The sequence below is a fragment of the Puntigrus tetrazona genome, unplaced genomic scaffold, assembly GCF_018831695.1.
Source record: "Puntigrus tetrazona isolate hp1 unplaced genomic scaffold, ASM1883169v1 S000001140, whole genome shotgun sequence".
Lineage (NCBI taxonomy): Eukaryota > Metazoa > Chordata > Actinopteri > Cypriniformes > Cyprinidae > Puntigrus > Puntigrus tetrazona.
The window spans coordinates 271494-292140 of NW_025048726.1; the positions used below are offsets into that span (position 1 = coordinate 271494).

The following is a 20647-nucleotide window of genomic DNA, read 5'->3' on the forward strand; positions in this document are numbered from 1 at the left end:
GTTGGCCGAAAGCGAGATCCTGTCGAAGACAAAAGGACGCGACCGCACGGCATCCACGAGGAAACGAAATGGTATCAGAACAGGCTGAGGGCACGCCACGCCGCGCTTCCTCACTCAGTGTCCTGTTAGCCAACGTCCAGTCTCTGGAAAATGTCGCATGACCTCAGGCAAGGATCGTTCCAGAGACATGGTGCGGACTGTAACCTCCTCTTACTTCACTCAAGACATGGCTGAACCCAGTGGTACGCCATGGGCCAACCGCCGAGTTTTTCTGTTTAATGCATGGACAGAACAATGGAGTCGGGAAGACAAGAGGAGGTGGAGTGGTGGTCTGATGGTGAACAATCGCTGTGCGTAGTTGCTTCATCAACCTCACGCCCTGCACACCAAACCTGGAACTGACCATCAACTGTCGCCCTTTTCTATCTTCCACAAGCACCAGCTCGTCATAGTCAGTGCCGTTTATATTCCACCTCAAGCAGCACGATCACTCAACATCACACCAGTCGCAGCACCGGACGCCGCACTCATTGTGATGGGGGATTTTAACAGTGCAAACCTCTGCCGCACCGCCAAACTTTCACCAGCAACTCACCTGCCCCACCAGGGGCGAAAGGACACTGGATCACTGCTACACACCCTTCATAGAGAGCTACAAGGCAAAATCATGCCCACCGCTTTGCAAATCGGACCATGACGCCATCTTCCTCGTGCCTGTTTACAAACAGAGGCTGAAACAGGAAGCCCCGCACAGAGGGAGGTGTCACGCTGGTCTGACCATTCGTGGCCGCTCTGCAGGACGCTTTGGATGACGCAGACTGGGCCATGTTCAGGTGTAGCCCGAGGACGCCAACGTGTTCACAGAAGCAGTGATGGGATTCATCGGGAAACTAGCGGATGACACGGTAGAGAAAACAGTCATCAGGACGTTTCCCAACCAGAAGCCGTGGGTAAACCGTGGGTAAACTATCCACGACTCTCTGAGATCCCGCTCCGCAGCCTATAACACGGGGATAGTGTTACGAGCCTCCCGCTTGTCTAGGGGCACGCAAGGCTGTAACAAATAAAGTCTACAAAACAAAAAAAAACGTCGGACGGTCACATCAATCCCCTGATCCAGAAAAGCACAAACGCAGTCTCGAATAAATATCTTTCATTTATTTAAGAACAGATGAATAACAGAGGAAGCAAATCTTCAGGAGAGGGCAAGGCCAACATAATAAACAAACTACATTGAAAAAAATATAAATAACCTACTCAAACGAAAATAAATAAATAACAGAGTCTTACCTTAGATATTTAATCTCTCCCTGAAACAGTCTACAGTCCCCTCGTGTTTCAAACAGTCCATCATTGTTCCTGTGCCGAAGAAACCTCTTGCCTCTTGCCTGAATGATTACCGCGCAGTTCTGACGACGGTAGAGATGAAGTGCTTTGAGAGACTCGGCCAGAGACTTCATCACCGCATCACTACCGGACACACTCGACCCACTACACCCGCCCACCGCCAGAACCGGCCCACGGAGGATGCCATCACACACCTCCTCCACACAACCACGAGCCACCTGGATTTTAGAAAAGGGAACTATGTGAAATTGCTGTTCGTGGACTATAGTTCAGCGCTCAACACCATAGTTCCTCCACACTCACCTCGAAGTTGGAGGTCCTGGGACTCAGCCCATCCCCGCGCCACTGGATCACCAACTTCCTGACCGACAGAGACCACAAGCCGCACGGGATGGGAAAACACACCTCATCCTCCCTCACTCTCAGCACTGGAGCCCTCAGGGTTGTGTTCTGAGCCCCTGTTGTACTCGCTGTACACACATGACTGTGTGGCCACTACAAACTCCATCACCATCATTAAATTTGCTGACGACACTGTCGTGGTGGGCCTGATATCCAACAACGATGAGATGGTCTACCTTCAGGAGAACAATCTGCTCCTGAACGTCAGAAAAACAAAGGAGTTAATAGTGGACTTCAGCACGAAGCAGGTGCGCTCTACCATCCCATCATGATCAAAGGGGACCCCGTGGAGAGTGGACAGTTTTCGGTACCTGGGTGTTCACATCACGCAGGACCTGTCTTGGTCCTGTCACATCAACACCCTGGTGAAGAAGGCCCGCAGCGCCTATACCATCTGAGGCGCTTTAAGGGACTTCAGACTCCCATCTCAGGTGCTCAGGAACTTTTACACCTGCACCATTGAGAGTGTCCTGACGGGAAACATCACCTCCTGGTTCGGGAACAGCACCATGCAGGACAGGCGAGCCCTTCAGAGGGTGGTGCGGTCAGCTGAGCGCACCACCCGCACTGACCTCCCTGTGCTGCAGCACATCTACAACAAGCGGTGCTGTACCAGGCCAGGAAGATCGTGGAAGACCTCGGCCATCCCAACAATGGACTCTTCTTTCTGTTGCGTTAAGGAAAGCGCTTTCCTTCCCTGAAGGCAAACACAGAGAGAATGAGGAGGAGCTTCTTCCCGCAGGCCATTCGGAGTCTGAACCAGAGAACACCCAGCGCCTAATCACCGGGATTCCCATGTTCACCCCTCTTCCCCAGATACCCACTTACAACTGGACAATTACACTGGACAATACTCCACTAGTCACTTTACATTGGACATTCACACAGCCACTTTATATTTTATACTTTATTTTATTTTTTACCTTTTATACTTTGTACACTTCTTCGTATATATATATTTTTTATATTTTATATTTTTCGTTTTCTATTCCGACGCTGGAAGGTTGTAAAAACATTTCACTGCATGTCGTATCATGTATGTATGTGTATGTGACAAATCAAATTTGAATTTGAATTTTTGAAGTGCCTTGATGCTGTCCGCCTCTTTCTCTGTGCTGTTCGCGCTGGTGGAGGTGTTGAGTGCCTTTTCTTTCAGCAAAGCTACATCGCTTTCCAACTTCAGCAGCCTTCGAGCGGTGTTACTCAGTTTTAGCTCCAAGTCCAACGCATTTTAAACAAAAGAGTCACAAATTGCTTCAAAGATCAAGTCCAAATTACTAATGACTAAAGAATGGCTAAAACGGTCCCCTTTGGAACCAATGGCTAGAAATGTAGACTTACGGAGACCAGCAGGTCTTATGCTCCCTTGATGTCAGCGCTGGCCTGTTTCAGAGCCTCGGTCACTGAACTCTGGGCGCGCCAGCCTGCTGCAAGGCCTCCTTCACCATCTCAGAGGTGTCTTTCACATCCGTCGCCTCCTTTCTGTGAAAACCAGACAATATACAAACATTTACATTCATTTCCAGTTATTATTGTCATTTGACTGCACAGACACTACATTTTACTTTACTATTCTCCTGTTTGATACTCTTAAGTGCTTTGACACAATCTGTATTGTTAAAAGCGCTATATAAATACAGTTAACAATGAACTGGTCAGTAGGTGGCAATGCTACCACATTCCACAGATATGGTACATTTTAGTGAAGTGCTTCTCAACCAGAATCCCACTCAAAATTGCTCATTCCAAAAATAGTTTTTCCTTCACGTCAGATTTTTCTACTAAATGTTTTTGCTTTCGACAATTATTTGTAATGACAAAGAAGTCTTGTACTACGCCTTAATTAAAAATGCTATAAAGACATGATTTCTATTTTCCTCTGATACTTTTTGTTCCAGTCAATTTTCACATTTTAATGATTTAGAAAACATTATTTCATGCCTATTTTTGTTTATAAATACCTGAAGGCAAATACATATCTATAAATAGATGTACTCCCCTGACAGCCGCAGATTCTCTCTCTCTCTCTCTTTTCTGTCCTTCTTTTATTCCTTTCTTTACTCTTTCTTTCTTCAGGGAAACTGACAGAATTAAACTGACCGTACATAAAGAGCGAGAGATATGTTGCCATATAATATTCTCCATAAACTCTTGCACAATGACTTCCTCACAACACTCACACATGCATCAAAAACAGAATTGTGATAAACTCCAAAACAATTGCCTGATATTAACACAAAAATATCAGAATTCAGAGGAATTTAGTCATTTCTTCAGCTCTGGAATGGGATTCGTGCTGTAAAGGCTTTTAACAAGTGGGTTTAATGAGGGTTTAACAAGTCAGGATAAGGTTACCTTTCTGATCTTCTTTGTGAGGCCAGCATCGCCACATTTATTAATTCAAGTGTTTTAAAAGAAACCTTAACACTTACACAGCTTACTGCTAAATGAGCAAATAATGTCAGATCATTTCAAACCTGCTGTTTTTTTCTATTTGTATTTCACACACACTCAAAAATGAAGGTACAAAAGCTGTCACTGGGCGGTACGCTTTTAAAAATACACTTTTGTACCTATTAGGTTGTCACACGTGTGGACTCTTTTGTTGTTGTTTTGTCTTCTCCCATGTGTTCAGTGTCACCTACTTTCTATTAATTGTCTAACTGTGTCTTGTTAATTTAGTCAATTCCTGTGTGTATTTAAGTTCCAGTTTGCTTCTGTTTAATCGCTGTTCTCGCTCTTTAATGCGTGTGGTCCTTTTTGTCCTGCCTGCTTGCAGCTATATTGCTTTTTTGTTCGTTTTTAGAGGATTAAAACTGTTTTAGTTTATTTTTCTCATTGAGTGCTCCTTCTCGCAAACCACACCGTGACATAGGCTCAAATATGTACCTTTACGAACTAATATGTACCTTTTAAGCTACCAAATGGACCCTTTAGGTACAAACATGTCCCTTTAAAAATCTACCGCCCCAGTGACAGCTTTTGTACCTTTATTTCCAAGAGTGTATTTGCACTAAAAGGTATAATATACAGTATTATCATAATTCACTGTGTTCCTGTCATAATCCTTAGAAATAGCAGAATGTATCGCTTAAAGTGCAACATAACAAACAAATACACACATTAACCCTCTGTCCACTAAAAGACACTGCAATCATCTGCAAACGTACAGGCTTTATTCAAATATATTTACACTAAATGTATAATTGAAATTACATTTCATTATATGACCAAATTAATTTACAAAACCACAAGCTGGTTTTAGACAGCACAGACTCCTTTTTGCAAACCAACTAAAAATCTATTACATCTAAACATGAATAAATATGAATTATATGTACAATTTAGTGTCTAGTGCCTCGGTCTGTTCCTCTTATTTACACAATGTCCCATTTCTCCCTTTTTCTCTCTACTCTCATTCTGAAAAACACGCTTTAGCTAAAAAACCCCAATCTCTATCTGATCTCAGGCTCTGGTTTCTGCTGGTGCTGTGTGTTCAGCTCCTCCAGGATCCACACAGAGCCCTCACCGACTGAAGGTGACCAGGAAGCAGTTCTCCGCACTTCCTGTGTCACTCCTGCTCTCCCTATACAAACAGTCGAAAAGCATTGATCTAGACTGATCCCAACGACACAATCCAGCCGTGACTCTGCTGTGATTCAGAAAGTGTGTGTCACTGGCCTTACACCTGTTCAGTTTAACCAGGGGTGGCTCTCAATGTCCTCTAAACTGGGCCGGTCTGATGCCGATGCACTGAGACACCAGCGAATCAGCTGACGGCACTCTGTTACACACAACACAGTCTTCAGCAACACAAAAGCACACGCTTCACCTGGATCTGGACGTGACGCCTGTCTCTTGCCTGTAGACAGCTCTCTAGGGAAGGTCAGCCTGCTTTTGGAGGTGACCCTGCGTGCTCCTCTGAAGGGGAAACAGCCGCACAGGATGCTGTAGAGCGCCACCCCGACCGACCAAACCAGTAGCCGGTCCTGGGCGTGATAGCGGTGCTGCCGAAACCACTCAGGAGGGGCGTATTCAAGAGTGCCTGAGAGACACAACAAGACCACAAACGTCCGATCAAAATCTTCCCTTTGCTGTTCACAAACGCATCACTGCAGTGAGATCAAAGCAACCTGCAAAGTGTCGGTAGGCCGAGTCTTGCAGCAGATCTCCACAGCCAAGTCCAGCAGCTTGATGTCGTGGTGACTCAGTGGAGATCAGCAGGTTCTCCGGTTTGACGCCCCGGTGCAGGACTCATGCTCTCGCAGTGTTTCAGCGCCGTGATCAGCTGCAGCAGGACTTTCTTGGCCAGAGTCTCTCCAGACATCCGCTCTCCTCGCAGAAACTCTGGAGATCTTGGCAAGGAACGGGACGCCCAGGATCATGGTGTAGCGCTCTGCGATGGTCGAACCACTCCAGCAGCTGCAGGACGCTTGGGCAGGCAGGAGCCGAATTGACCAGGGTCATCAACGCCACCTCCAGCGGCAGCAGACCCTGACCTTCCTGCAGAGACCAAAGATCCGCTACATCCAGAGCTGAATGCAGATTCACAACAGATTCACCTTCAACTCACCACTTTCAGCTTCTCAGGCGCCCTGCTTTTGCAAACGTATTTGATGGCAACCTGTGAACAGATCAACCGCAGGAAATCACGCTTCACTGATATCGCCAACTCTAAAAGCTGTTTGAAGGAGGCAGGGAAGGAAACGCCTTACTGGCAGTCTGTCGGACCTGCGTATCCCAGCATGCACCGAGCCGAATCCACCTCGCCCAGCAATGGGCCCTGGCATACGCTTCTGAAACGCACAAGAACATGTATAAACAGAACATTTTCTATTAATAACTGAGTCATGACATCTTTGATAATCCTGACCTCGCGGAGCGCTTGGCTGGTCTTGTGTTGGAGGTGGACGGCCCTTCATCCTCCCGCCGCCGCTCTGCCGCTTCCTTTCCTGTGAGGCTGATCTGTGGACACAGAAACAGCCAGGTCAGAAGGCAGAGGCGCGATGTATCCTGGTAGCTCTTGGCTCAGGGGCTGCTCTGGGTCACGATCACCAGAGCCTCGCCTCCCATCCTCCTGAGCAGCCGCCTGAGAGATAGCAGCGCTCCTGGATCTGGAGCGCCCGAGGCTGAAATATTACACACTTACAATACTTCATACTGTTTTATTAACAGTCAATAATCAAAACCTTATTTAGCACAGTTTATCTGTCACGTGGAACAAGACACGCATCACTTAACTTCAATATAACAGGTTGCACAAGCTGTCAAACAATGCACATACCAATAATAAATATCCTAAAATAATCCATTAAAAACATACCTCGCCTTTTCGTCCGAGTGAGCCATTGACGACTTCCTCCAAACTCCAAATAGGGAGAAAAAGAAAATGTATAAAATAAAATGAAATACAATAACAATACAAGACACAACTGCAGTAATAAGTTTAGTTATAGAACAAATAACAGTTTAAAACTCTTCTCCAAGAAAATCCGCTGATCTCCGCCTGAAATAAAAGTCTTCTTCTCGAATCCTCCGATGAGCTTCAGAAAGCAACAAGATCTGATCAGAAAATACTCAAATGTCTCCTCGTCTCACAACCAACAGATAGCGATGGGTTCGAGTGTTTATATATTCAGGCGGAACTCATAACACACGCCGCTATAGCAACTAAGACGCGAATCACGCCGGCGCTTACGCTGTTCCGCATCGCCGTATATCTCAGCACGAGTTGAATATTTATGCAATTATTCATTTCTTTTTAAATTAAATTTTTATAATAGATTTCATTTTAATTATTTAACTGTTTTAAAAACAGCTTTAAATGACAATTCAAGGAGTTTCATTTGCAAGATTTCATACAACAGTTCAATAAACGACGCTGATATTAAATGACTTACATTGTATGACTGCAACACTTTTTCATGATTTCGCTTCTGCTTCACAAAGAAAATAGTTTTAAATGAGTTTGGTTTATGCATGAATGTGCGTTTTTAAACGAACGAGTCAATGATTCAGTTAGACACTCATTAAGAACAGACTCCTGAATGAATCAGTCTTTTGAACGAATCATTTGAACTATGATTCGCTGTTTTAGTTTCAATTGTAAAATACTATTTGAGTTATTTTAATACTTATTTTAATATATATATAGGCCATCGTAAAATATGCTACTGTATGAACTACACTGCAAAAAAACTGCTGTTCTTGTTTAGATTTGTTTCATTGTTGTCCAGCCAAAATATTCAAAAAAATCTTCAATTAGAGGGATTTTCAAGACTGACAGACTTTTCAAGAAAAATCTCTCACTTAATTTTGACTCACTTTTTCTTAAAAGGAAGCAATAATTATAGTATATATTTTTATTTTTCTATTTTTATTTTTGCTGTGTTGTACATTTTATATTTTGTATATTGTACATAATTCTCTTTATATCTGTCTTGTCTTGTTATCGTGTTGCACTGTAGAGTTTTTGTCACTAAAACAAATTCCTCGTATGTGCAAACATACCTGGCAATAAAGTGATTCTGATTCTGATTCTGATCATTTTGATTTCTAGATATTTTTTCCGAAACGTATGTAAGAAAAGCATATTTTGCAGTTCGGCAACAAAAACAAAATTGGTCATAAAATTGAAAAACAGAAGGGGAGGACTAAAAAGGAAGTCCAGCTATTCTTGTCTGGTGACCATCTGTTAAAAATGAGCATAAATTATATTATTATTTGGTAAGCTATTGTCACTTTTAATATGGGGTGTAAGCTGTTTTGTCTGTCATCATTACAAATGTCCCTATAGTGAAGTTTGCTGATATGATCAAACCAGTGTGCTTTAAAAATAATAAAATAAACTGAGCTGCATTAAAACACAATGGAGCTCAGCAAGAGTTTTCTGCTTGTAATTATGGAAATTGCTTGATTTATTGACTTGTCTCTAAGGATCCTCGCTCTACAATACTAAACACAATGAAAATGAATTGATTTTGAAAGACACAGACCTTGTTTATGTCTGTGTTGTGGTTTGTGATGGTGACCCCGAGACCTTTTTTGTACGCTGCCATCTAGTGGTCGTTTTATGTTGTTGACATTTTTATGGTTGATATTCATTTTAGTAGAGTTGCATAATGTATTGTTGGAAATTAGCACAAATGAATATAGAGCCAATTCATTTATTTATTTATTTAAAAGTTTTTGCCATAAAACAACATATATTGACATTTGTATTTCATATTAAAATCAGTCTACAGTAAAATGTACTACAGATTCACTCAGAAACTGCATTTGTTGGTAACGACTTGTGGATGTAGCTTCAAATAATTCTATTAAGATACATTGGGTATTAACATAGCCTGTTTTCGTTGTCCTATAGGCTTTCTAAATTTCTAAATCATTAACATTCCATTTTAAAATGAACAATATCATAAATTCATTTACATGAACCTATAACACGCATATATTCTTTATTCTCACATTTACTGAACTTCTAGAACATAGAAGGATACTCTATTTTATTTAATTTTTCCTGGTGCTTCTTACATGGCTGAATAAATTCAAATGTAATATAGGTTAAGATTAAAATACATCTGCAGTATAAAGGAAACACAAATTAGGGCTTAGCGCCTTTCCATTAACATCAAACAGTAAACGCTAAGTGTTTAGGGGTCATTATTTAAGAAAAATAATTCAAAAAGGTATTGCAGCAGAAAAGCAAACTTCAAAACCTGTTCTAAAATTATGTTATTACTATAGGTAAATGTTGTAAGGTACGGGTAAGGTTTGTTGAATAAAGGTTTGTGTTGTAGAATACAGTTAGGTCCTGCAGAATACAGGTAAGGTTTGTTGAATAAAGGTTAGTGTTGTACAGTACAGGTAAGTCCTATAGAGTACAGATAAGTTCTGTAGCATACAAGTAAGGTTTGTTGACTAAAGATAAGTGTTTTAGAGTACAGGTACAATTTGTTGACTGAAGGTAAATGTTGTAGAATACAGGTAAGGTTTGTTGACTGAAGGTCAGTGTTTTAGAGTACGAGTAAGGTTATCTTCTTGAAGAGGGGGAACCCCACTGTCCTGCCGGGACGATGGCAGCCGGGTATTCGATGGACGCGTGGGAGAAGTGGCGCCTCGTGTGCTTGGCACCTCTTTCCGTGGAGGATATTGAAGATATCTTTCATTTCGAACTTTGATTACGGGCTATTGTTGATCGGATTGGGCATAGCCCTGGTATATCGACAAATTGAGAGAACGAGGGCAGCTGTCCACAGCCCCACAAGGCTGCCTGGAATAAATGAAGTAGTGGGCAGATCTGTCGGGACTCAGACTGTGGTTGTAAACCGCACTTTGATAACATCATGGGGAAGCTCGAGGCTTTGCATCGAAAAAATGGATCAATTTGGGGACCACAATGGACAATAGAGTTGTTCGGTAAACTGCTTACGACTACTCGCACTAAGCCTAAACAAATTCCATTCCTATCTGGTTTCGACTCCTCTACCATGCACTGCTGGAAAACAACTCCCGGTAGATCACGGCAGTGAAGACGCCTCGCACTCCTCACTCCCACCTTCCGCCTGCCTGGCAGACAGGTCTGGATCAACGCTGCATTGACGGGCTGCCAGAGAAGGATGACTGCTCGCCAGTGGAGGATCCCAATGACCCAGAGACTTTACATTGTTTTACATGTTGTCAAAGTGTCTAAACTATCTTCTTCTATTGCTGAGGTGTTTTTTTTTCCCCGTTATCACACTGTGGTCCTGTCATGAGTGAGGGGTCTGAGGCGTGCGGATCCATATGCAGGCTTTTATTAAACGAAGGCATGGTCATAGCAGGCAGGCGTCAAACAGGGCAAACAGATGTATAGGAGGCGAGGCAATAACAAAATCCAGAAACAGGCGATGGTCAGGTCAGGCAGCAAACAATCAGAAAACCGAAAAACAGACAGGGTCAAAACCAGGGAACTCAGAAACAATAATCCACGAACGATCTAACAAAGAAACAGGCGAAACAATGCAACCTGCAGGTGAGTGGCTTGCTACAGTTTTTATAGTCCTGGAACAGGAAGTAGCAGCAGAGGGAGTGATCGCAGATCACCCAGGGGTAAGAGCCCCCTCTTCTGGCTTGGTGACATAGCCCCCCTCCTAGGAGCGACTCCTGGCACTCCATAAAACAAACAAAAAACACTGTGAGCTTGGGAGGGGGTTCCAGGAGGGGGTCAGCAAACGGAGTCCAAGGAGGAAGAGATGGAGGGAGGAGCCAGGGAGAAAACAGGAGGAGTCCGGAGCGGGAGGCGATCCAGAGCCCAGCCATGATGGTCAGTGGTGGAGCCGACGGAGGGAGGAGCCATGGAGAGGTAACTGTCATCGACTCCATGGGGCCGACCGATGGCAGCGGAGCTGGTGGTCGAGGAGACTGAGGCGGAGGCGGAGAGCCAAGAGCCAGGGTGACACAGAGGCGCTGGAGGTCCTAGGCGACACCGCAGGCTTCGCAACTGATGCGAGACGGGGACGAAGGACGCGCGTGAAGCCAGAGGACTGAGGTGGAGCCGGGGAGGGAGGAGCCTGACAGAGCCGGAGGGATGGAGGGACGAGGCGGCTGGAGGAGTGGAATCCTGAGGCGACGGATGGTCGACGACCACCAAGGCGAGCTGGAGAGACGATGGAGCCTGGTGGAGCTGGTGGACTGACGGAGCACGGTGGAGAGGAGGGAGCTAGAAGCCCAGGGGAGCCGATGGGTCTACAAGCCGAGGTGGAGTCTGGGACTCGGAGGCGGAACGATGAAGCGAGGATCCTTCACCCACGGGCGGCGGCGATGGAGACTGGCAGACCTGCAGGTGAGCTCCAGGTGGAGGGCAGAGGATGAGTGCAGGGGCTGCTGGGATCCATCGACGACGTGCAAGGGTGGGAGGGTGGGATAACTTGAGGTTTTGCACGAGGCGCGGGCACTGGAGGCTTTGGCCATACGGCAGGTGGCCATCTTGGGAAGCGGCTCTGGGCAGGCGGCGGCCATCTTGGGAAGCGGCTCTGGGCAGGCGGCGGCCATCTTGGGAAGTGGCTCTGGGCAGGCGGCGCCATCTTGGGCAGCAGCTCTGGGCAGGCGGCCATCTTGGGCAGCAGCTCGGGAAGGCGGCCATCTTGGGCAGCGGCTCTGGGAAGAAGGCGCCATCTTGGGCAGCGGCTCTGGGAAGAAGGCGGCCATCTTGGGCAGCGGCTCTGGGAAGAAGGCGTCATCTTGGTCAGCGGCTCTGGGAAGAAGGCGCCATCTTGGGCAGCGGCTCTGGGAAGGCAGCCATTACTGGAGTTGATGCTGTATCCTTTTCCTCCTCAACACCCAACGTGAAAGCTGACCCCACAGTCACTAAACCGAACTCAATAAACTGTGCAAGCGACTCACGTGGACCCTCACGAACAAGTTTTGTCTTGAGTGGCTGATTTACTCCCCTCATGATACAACTCAATCAATAAGCAGTCAGGTATGTCAGAGAGGTAAGCCATGTCCAGAAACTCTTGAGTATAATCCTCAATTGATCGAGTGCCTTGCTTGAGGGCCAATAAACGCCTAGCGAGGGTCCTACCTGGACATGGATCAGGTGAAAAGCCGCTGGATCCTGGTGTGAGGTTGCATTCTGTCATGAATGAGGGGCCTGAGGCGTATGGATCCATATGCAGGCTTTTATTAAACGAAGGCATGGTCATAGCAGGCAGGCGCCAAACAGGGCAAACAGATGTATAGGAGGCGAGGCAATAACAAAATCCAGAAACAGGCGATGGTCAGGTCAGGCAGCAAACAATCAGAAAACCGAAAAACAGACAGGGTCAAAACCAGGGAAATCAGAAACAATAATCCACGAACGATCTAACAAAGAAACAGGCGAAACAATGCAACCTGCAGGCGAGTGGCTTGCTACAGTTTTTATAGTCCTGGAACAGGAAGTAGCAGCAGAGGGAGTGATCGCAGATCACCCAGGGGTAAGAGCTCCCTCTGCTGGCTTGGTGACAGGTCCCCTAGGAGCACAGTCTGGGTTTGTTTTTTGTTTTTTCTCGCCTCACCCTTCCTCATGTAAATGCTGTACTTCCTTATTTCTGTCATCCCATCATGTCTAACCCCATCTTGTATCTGGATGTGGATGGGATGATGGCCCAAAGCATTTCACTACATGTCGTACTACGATGTCTGTGTATGTGACCAATGGAATTTGAATTTGATTTGATTTGATTTGATTTGACTAAAGGTAAGTCCTGTAGAATACAGGAAAGGTTTGTTGAATGAAGCTAAGTGATTTAGAAAACAGGTAAGTCCTGTGGAATAGATGTAAGGCTTGTTGAATTAAGGTAAGTAATTTAGAAAACAGGTAAGTCCTCTAGAATACAGGTAACGTATGTTGACTAAAGGTAAGAGTACAGGTACAGCTTGTTAACTAAAGGTAAGTCCTGTAGAATGCAGATTAGGTCTGTTGATTAAAGGTAAGTCCAGTAGAATACATGTAAGATTTGTTGAATGAAGGTAAGTGATTTAGAAAACAGGTAAGTCCTGTAGAATACAGGTATGCTTTCTAGACTAAAGGTAAGTGTTTTAGAGTACAAGTAAGGTCTGTTGAGTTAAGATATGTCCTCTAGAATACAGGTAAAGTTTGTTGACTAAAAGTAAGTCTCGCAGAATACAGGTAAGGTTTGTTGAATAAAAGTAGGTGTTTGGCAAAAATCATATTTAATGTGTCCAAAAGCAGTCTAAAGAGATAAAGACAGATAAAAGACTGAAGTAAATGCATGTAAACACAAATGTAAATGTATCTTTATACACTATATTGACAAAAGTTTTGGGTCACCCACTTCCAATAAACAGGTTGAACTACTTTATTATTAATTTTATCATTAAATTTAGTATGTATTTATTATTATAATATCCATGAGTACAAATCGTAATGTTAAAGCATACAATGATGTTCTAGGAATTGTGGATACAGATTTATGGACAGGACTCTAACATGACAATGCCTCTGTGTATAAGGCAAGTTTAAATAACAAATGATTGATTGAGTCACTGTGGAAGATCTTGACTGTTCTTCATAAAGCCTGATCCCAGCTGAACACTTCTGAGTGTGCGAGTTTAAATAACGCAGCTGTAACGTAGTAACAAACACAACACGACTGGTGTCTGATTCAGAAGCAAATCCACAAGAGCACAAGAACAATGTCAGAGCTGTAGCCCAAGACTGATGATACACAGGGCAATTGAGAATAGGTAACAGATCTTTATCTGATCTCGCTTAGATCAGTCTGCGGGCTCCATGTATCATCAGTCTGCGAGCCTCATTGCTTCAGGACAGGTCCAGCTCCAGTCTACAGCCATGATCCCGGTCCATATCAGTGTCATTTTCCAGCAATAAAACCAACAACTGAAAATAAACAAATGTAAAAATATTTTGGAGTAAAGAGTGATTTTTTTCACAATACACTTCAGTCTTCAGTGTTGTTTGCATATTTTAAGGTTTCTCAGATTGATTGATTTCCTTGATTTGAGAAATTTACACAATAACAATGTCAGTTTCACACTTGAGTTTATTCTGATTTGAACTTTCATGGTATTCACAAGTTGGTCCAAGTATCTGTAAACAAAAACGTTTGTAAAAATTACATTTATATTATTTTACTTTTTAACTCTAATCTAAAATTGAAACAATGAGGTCAATGTAATTGCAGTCTCATAGTTATGTTGGGCATATCCTACATTCACTCTTTGGTCTGCTATGGTTTAAAATCCAAATCGCATTCTCTCGTGTTCATAAAAGTGTGTAACACCCTTCCATACAGTGATCATAAAGTATGGGTAAAACTCACAAAACCTTCTCAGGATTTGACGTAGAAGGTAATTTCATAAATGTTCCCAAAGCAGTCAGTAGTAGTGTTAAAACAGTCAGGTGCTGTAGACGGTGACTTTGTGACTGATCTCCTGAAGCAGTTCTTTCACAGCCTTATCCACATCCACCAGTTCATTGGCCTTGTCCTCCAGCAGCTTCTGATCTACATCATAGTTCTTCTCAGGATCTGAAAAACACAGACATATTGTTCTTTTTAAGCGAGAACATTTAAAAAGTTAATGTTTTGTGATGGTTCTCTCTAATGCTTTAATTAGAGATGCGTTATTGACATACTTTTTAGCAGCTGGAGTTTGTCGCTGGCCTGTAGCAGCCATGTTTTGGCTTCCTGTTGGAGTTTCTCTGCTCTTTCTTGGCCTCTGCCACTCCTTCTGCTTTCTGTGTGATCACCTGCTCGACACTACTGTACTTGTCCTTCAGCTCTGAATCCAGATCCTGCATAAACAGTCATGTATAGTATAGGTTACAAACCCACAACACTTCTTAGCAGAGATGACGTATCATATCCAGGTGATTCATGCACCTTTTGAGCTGCTCAGCAAGTGCAAGATGGCGCCGTTGAGGTCGGCTGTCACACGACCGCCCCGCAAAACTTTCTGTTTTTTTTGTTAAGTATGTTTGTATTTTAAATAGTCTACGCTGTTTTCTTTATATAAGATGGCTATTACTACATATGACCGAGCCACTTTATATCTATTGGTGTACAATGCACCCACCTTTCGCCGCTTTTTAAACCCGACCCATGTTGGCCGAGCGAGATCCTGTCGAAGACAAAAGGACGCGACCCGCACCGCATCCACGAGGAAACGAGCCGCATCAGGAACAGGTTGAGGGCACGCCACGCCGCGCGCCCCCTACCTAGTGTCCTGTTAGCCAACGCCCAGTCTCTGGAAAACAAGCTCGATGACCTCAGGGCAAGGATCAAGTTCCAGAGAGACATGGTGCGGGACTGCAACCTCCTCTGCTTCACCAAGACATGGCTGAACCCAGTGGTACGCCATACAACCGGCCGAGTTTTTCTCTGTTTACCGCATGGACAGAACAATGGAGTCGGGAAGACAAGAGGAGGTGGAGGTGTCTGATGGTGAACAATCGCTGGTGCGAGTTGTTTACCAACCCTCTCTCACGCTCCTGCACACCAAACCTGGAACTTCTGACCATCAATTGTCGCCTTTCTATCTTCCACAAGAATTCAGCTCGGTCATAGTCAGTGCCGCTTATATTCCACCTCAAGCACGATCACCTAACATCACACCAGTCACAGCACCGGGACGCCGCACTCATTGTGATGGGGGATTTTAACAGTGCAAACCTCAAGCGCGCACCGCCAAACTTTCACCAGCAACTCACCTGCCCCACCAGGGGCGAAAGGACACTGGATCACTGCTACACACCCTTCATAGAGAGCTACAAGGCAAAATCATGCCCACCGTTTGGTAAATCGGACCATGACGCCATCTTCCTCGTGCCTGTTTACAAACAGAGGCTGAAACAGGAAGCCCCGGTACAGAGGGAGGTGTCACGCTGGTCTGAGCATTCGTGGCCGCTCTGCAGGACGCTTTGGATGACGCAGACTGGGCCATGTTCAGGTGTAGCTCCGAGGACGTCAACGTGTTCACAGAAGCAGTGATGGGATTCATCGGGAAACTAGCGGATGACACGGTAGAGAAAACAGTCATCAGGACGTTTCCCAACCAGAAGCCGTGGGTAAACCGTGGGTAAACTATCCACGACTCTCTGAGATCCCGCCCCGCAGCCTATAACACGGGATAGTGTTACGAGCCTCCCGCTTGTCTAGGGGCACGCAAGGCTGTAACAAATAAAGTCTACAAAAACAAAAAAACGCCGGACGGTCACATCAATCCCTGATCCAGAAAAGCACAAACGCAGTCTCGAATAAATATCTTTCATTTATTTAAGAACAGATGAATAACAGAGGAAGCAAATCTTCAGGAGAGGGCAAGGCCAACATAATAAACAAACTACTACAAACTAAAAATATAAATAACCTACTCAAACGAAAATAAATAAATAACAGAGTCTTACCTTAGATATTTAATCTCTCCCTGAAACAGTCTACAGTCCCCTCGTGTTTCAAACAGTCCATCATTGTTCCTGTGCCGAAGAAACCTCTTGCCTCTTGCCTGAATGATTACCGCAGAGTTCTGACGACGGTAGAGATGAAGTGCTTTGAGAGACTCACAGAGACTTCATCACCGCATCACTACCGGACACACTCGACCCACTACACCCGCCCACCGCCAGAACCGGCCCACGGAGGATGCCATCACACACCTCCTCCACACAACCACGAGCCACCTGGATTTTAGAAAAGGGAACTATGTGAAATTGCTGTTCGTGGACTATAGTTCAGCTGCTCAACACCATAGTTCCTCCACACTCACCTCGGTTGGAGGTCCTGGGACTCAGCCCATCCCCGCGCCACTGGATCACCAACTTCCTGACCGACAGACCACAAGCCGCACGGATGGGAAAACACACCCTCATCCTCCCTCACTCTCAGCACTGGAGCCCTCAGGGTTGTGTTCTGAGCCCCCTGTTGTACTCGCTGTACACACATGACTGTGTGGCCACTACAAACTCCATCACCATCATTAAATTTGCTGACGACACTGTCGTGGTGGGCCTGATATCCAACAACGATGAGATGGTCTACCTTCAGGAGAACAATCTGCTCCTGAACGTCAGAAAACAAAGGAGTTAATAGTGGACTTCAGCACGAAGCAGGTGCGCCTACCATCCCATCATGATCAAAGGGGACCCCGTGGAGAGAGTGGACAGTTTTCGGTACCTGGGTGTTCACATCACGCAGGACCTGTCTTGGTCCTGTCACATCAACACCCTGGTGAAGAAGGCCCGCAGCGCCTATACCATCTGAGGCGCTTTAAGGGACTTCAGACTCCCATCTCAGGTGCTCAGGAACTTTTACACCTGCACCATTGAGAGTGTCCTGACGGGAAACATCACCTCCTGGTTCGGGAACAGCACCATGCAGGACAGGCGAGCCCTTCAGAGGGTGGTGCGGTCAGCTGAGCGCACCACCCGCACTGACCTCCCTGTGCTGCAGCACATCTACAACAAGCGGTGCTGTACCAGGGCCAGGAAGATCGTGGAAGACCTCGGCCATCCCAACAATGGACTCTTCTTTCTGTTGCGTTAAGGAAAGCGCTTTCTCCCTGAAGGCAAACACAGAGAGAATGAGGAGGAGCTTCTTCCCGCAGGCCATTCGAGTCTGAACCAGAGAACACCCAGCGCCTAATCACCGGGATTCCCATGTTCACCCTCTTTCCCCAGATACCCACTTACAACTGGACAATTACACTGACAATACTCCACTAGTCACTTTACATTGACATTCACACAGCCACTTTATATTTTATACTTTATTTTATTTTTTACCTTTTATACTTTGTACACTTCTTCGTATATATATATTTTTTTATATTTTATATTTTTCGCTTTTCTATTCCGACGCTGGAAGGTTGTAAAAACATTTCACTGCATGTCGTACCATGTATGTATGTGTATGTGACAAATCAAATTTGAATTTGAATTTTTGAAGTGCCTTGATGCTGTCCGCTTCTTTCTCTGTGCTGTTCGCGCTGGTGGAGGTGTTGAGTGCCTTTTCTTTCAGCAAAGCTACATCGCTTTCCAACTTCAGCAGCCTTCGAGCGGTGTTACTCAGTTTTAGCTCCAAGTCCAACGATTTTAAACAAAAGAGTCACAAATTGCTTCAAAGATCAAGTCCAAATTACTAATGACTAAAGAATGGCTAAAACGGTCCCCTTTGGAACCAATGGCTAGAAATGTAGACTTACGGAGACCAGCAGGTCTTATGCTCCCTTGATGTCAGCGCTGGCCTGTTTCAGAGCCTCGGTCACTGAACTCTGGGCGCGCCAGCCTGCTGCAAGGCCTCCTTCACCATCTCAGAGGTGTCTTTCACATCCGTCGCCTCCTTTCTGTGAAAACCAGACAATATACAAACATTTACATTCATTTCCAGTTATTATTGTCATTTGACTGCACAGACACTACATTTTACTTTACTATTCTCCTGTTTGATACTCTTAAGTGCTTTGACACAATCTGTATTGTTAAAAGCGCTATATAAATACAGTTAACAATGAACTGGTCAGTAGGTGGCAATGCTACCACATTCCACAGATATGGTACATTTTAGTGAAGTGCTTCTCAACCAGAATCCCACTCAAAATTGCTCATTCCAAAAATAGTTTTTCCTTCACGTCAGATTTTTCTACTAAATGTTTTTGCTTTCGACAATTATTTGTACGACAAAGAAGTCTTGTACTACGCCTTAATTAAAAATGCTATAAAGACATGATTTCTATTTTCCTCTGATACTTTTTGTTCCAGTCAATTTTCACATTTTAATGATTTAGAAAACATTATTTCATGCCTATTTTTGTTTATAAATACCTGAAGGCAAATACATATCTATAAATAGATGTACTCCCGACAGCCGCAGATTCTCTCTCTCTCTCTCTTTCTGTCCTTCTTTATTCCTTTCTTTACTCTTTCTTTTCTTCAGGGAAACTGACAGAATTAAACTGACCGCACATAAAGAGCGAGAGATATGTTGCCATGTAATATTCTCCATAAACTCTTGCACAATGACTTCCTCACAACACTCACACATGCATCAAAAACAGAATTGTGATAAACTCCAAAACAATTGCCTGATATTAACACAAAAATATCAGAATTCAGAGGAATTTAGTCATTTCTTCAGCTCTGGAATGGGATTCGTGCTGTAAAGGCTTTTAACAAGTGGGTTTAATGAGGGTTTAACAAGTCAGGATAAGGTTACCTTTCTGATCTTCTTTGTGAGGCCAGCATCGCACATTTATTAATTCAAGTGTTTTAAAAGAAACCTTAACACTTACACAGCTTACTGCTAAATGAGCAAATAATGTCAGATCATTTCAAACCTGCTGTTTTTTTCTATTTGTATTTCACACACACTCAAAAATGAAGGTACAAAAGCTGTCACTGGGCGGTACGCTTTTAAAAATACACTTTTGTACCTATTAGGTTGTCACACGTGTGGACTCTTTTGTTGTTGTTTTGTCTTCTCCCATGTGTTCAGTGTCACCTACTTTCTATTAATTGTCTAACTGTGTCTTGTTAATTTAGTCAATTCCTGTGTGTATTTAAGTTCCAGTTTGCTTCTGTTTAATCGTCAGTTCTCGCTTCTTTAATGCGTGTGGTCCTTTTTGTCCTGCCTGCTTGCAGCTATATTGCTATTTTGTTCGTTTTTAGAGGATTAAAACTGTTTTAGTTTATTTTTCTCATTGAGTGCTCCTTCTCGCAAACCACACCGTGACATAGGCTCAAATATGTACCTTTACGAACTAATATGTACCTTTTAAGCTACCAAATGGACCCTTTAGGTACAAACATGTCCCTTTTAAAAATCTACCGCCCCAGTGACAGCTTTTGTACCTTTATTTCCAAGAGTGTATTTGCACTAAAAGGTATAATATACAGTATTATCATAATTCACTGTGTTCCTGTCATAATCCTTAGAAATAGCAGAATGTATCGCTTAAAGTGCAACATAACAAACAAATACACACATTAACCCTCTGTCCACTAAAAGACACTGCAATCATCTGCAAACGTACAGGCTTTATTCAAATATATTTACACTAAATGTATAATTGAAATTACATTTCATTATATGACCAAATTAATTTACAAAACCACAAGCTGGTTTTAGACAGCACAGACTCCTTTTGCAAACCAACTAAAAATCTATTACATCTAAACATGAATAAATATGAATTATATGTACAATTTAGTGTCTAGTGCCTCGGTCTGTTCCTCTTATTTACACAATGTCCCATTTCTCCCTTTTTCTCTCTACTCTCATTCTGAAAAACACGCTTTAGCTAAAAAACCCCAATCTCTATCTGATCTCAGGCTCTGGTTTCTGCTGGTGCTGTGTGTTCAGCTCCTCCAGGATCCACACAGAGCCCTCACCGGACTGAA

General features: G+C 44.1%; 1 pseudogene; it reads right to left on the reverse strand.

The window, feature by feature from the left end:
* Nucleotides 1-14643: 14643 nt before the first annotated feature.
* On the reverse strand, nt 14644-19492 carry LOC122341148 (annotated as a pseudogene).
* Between the last annotated feature and the right edge of the window lie 1155 nt (nt 19493-20647).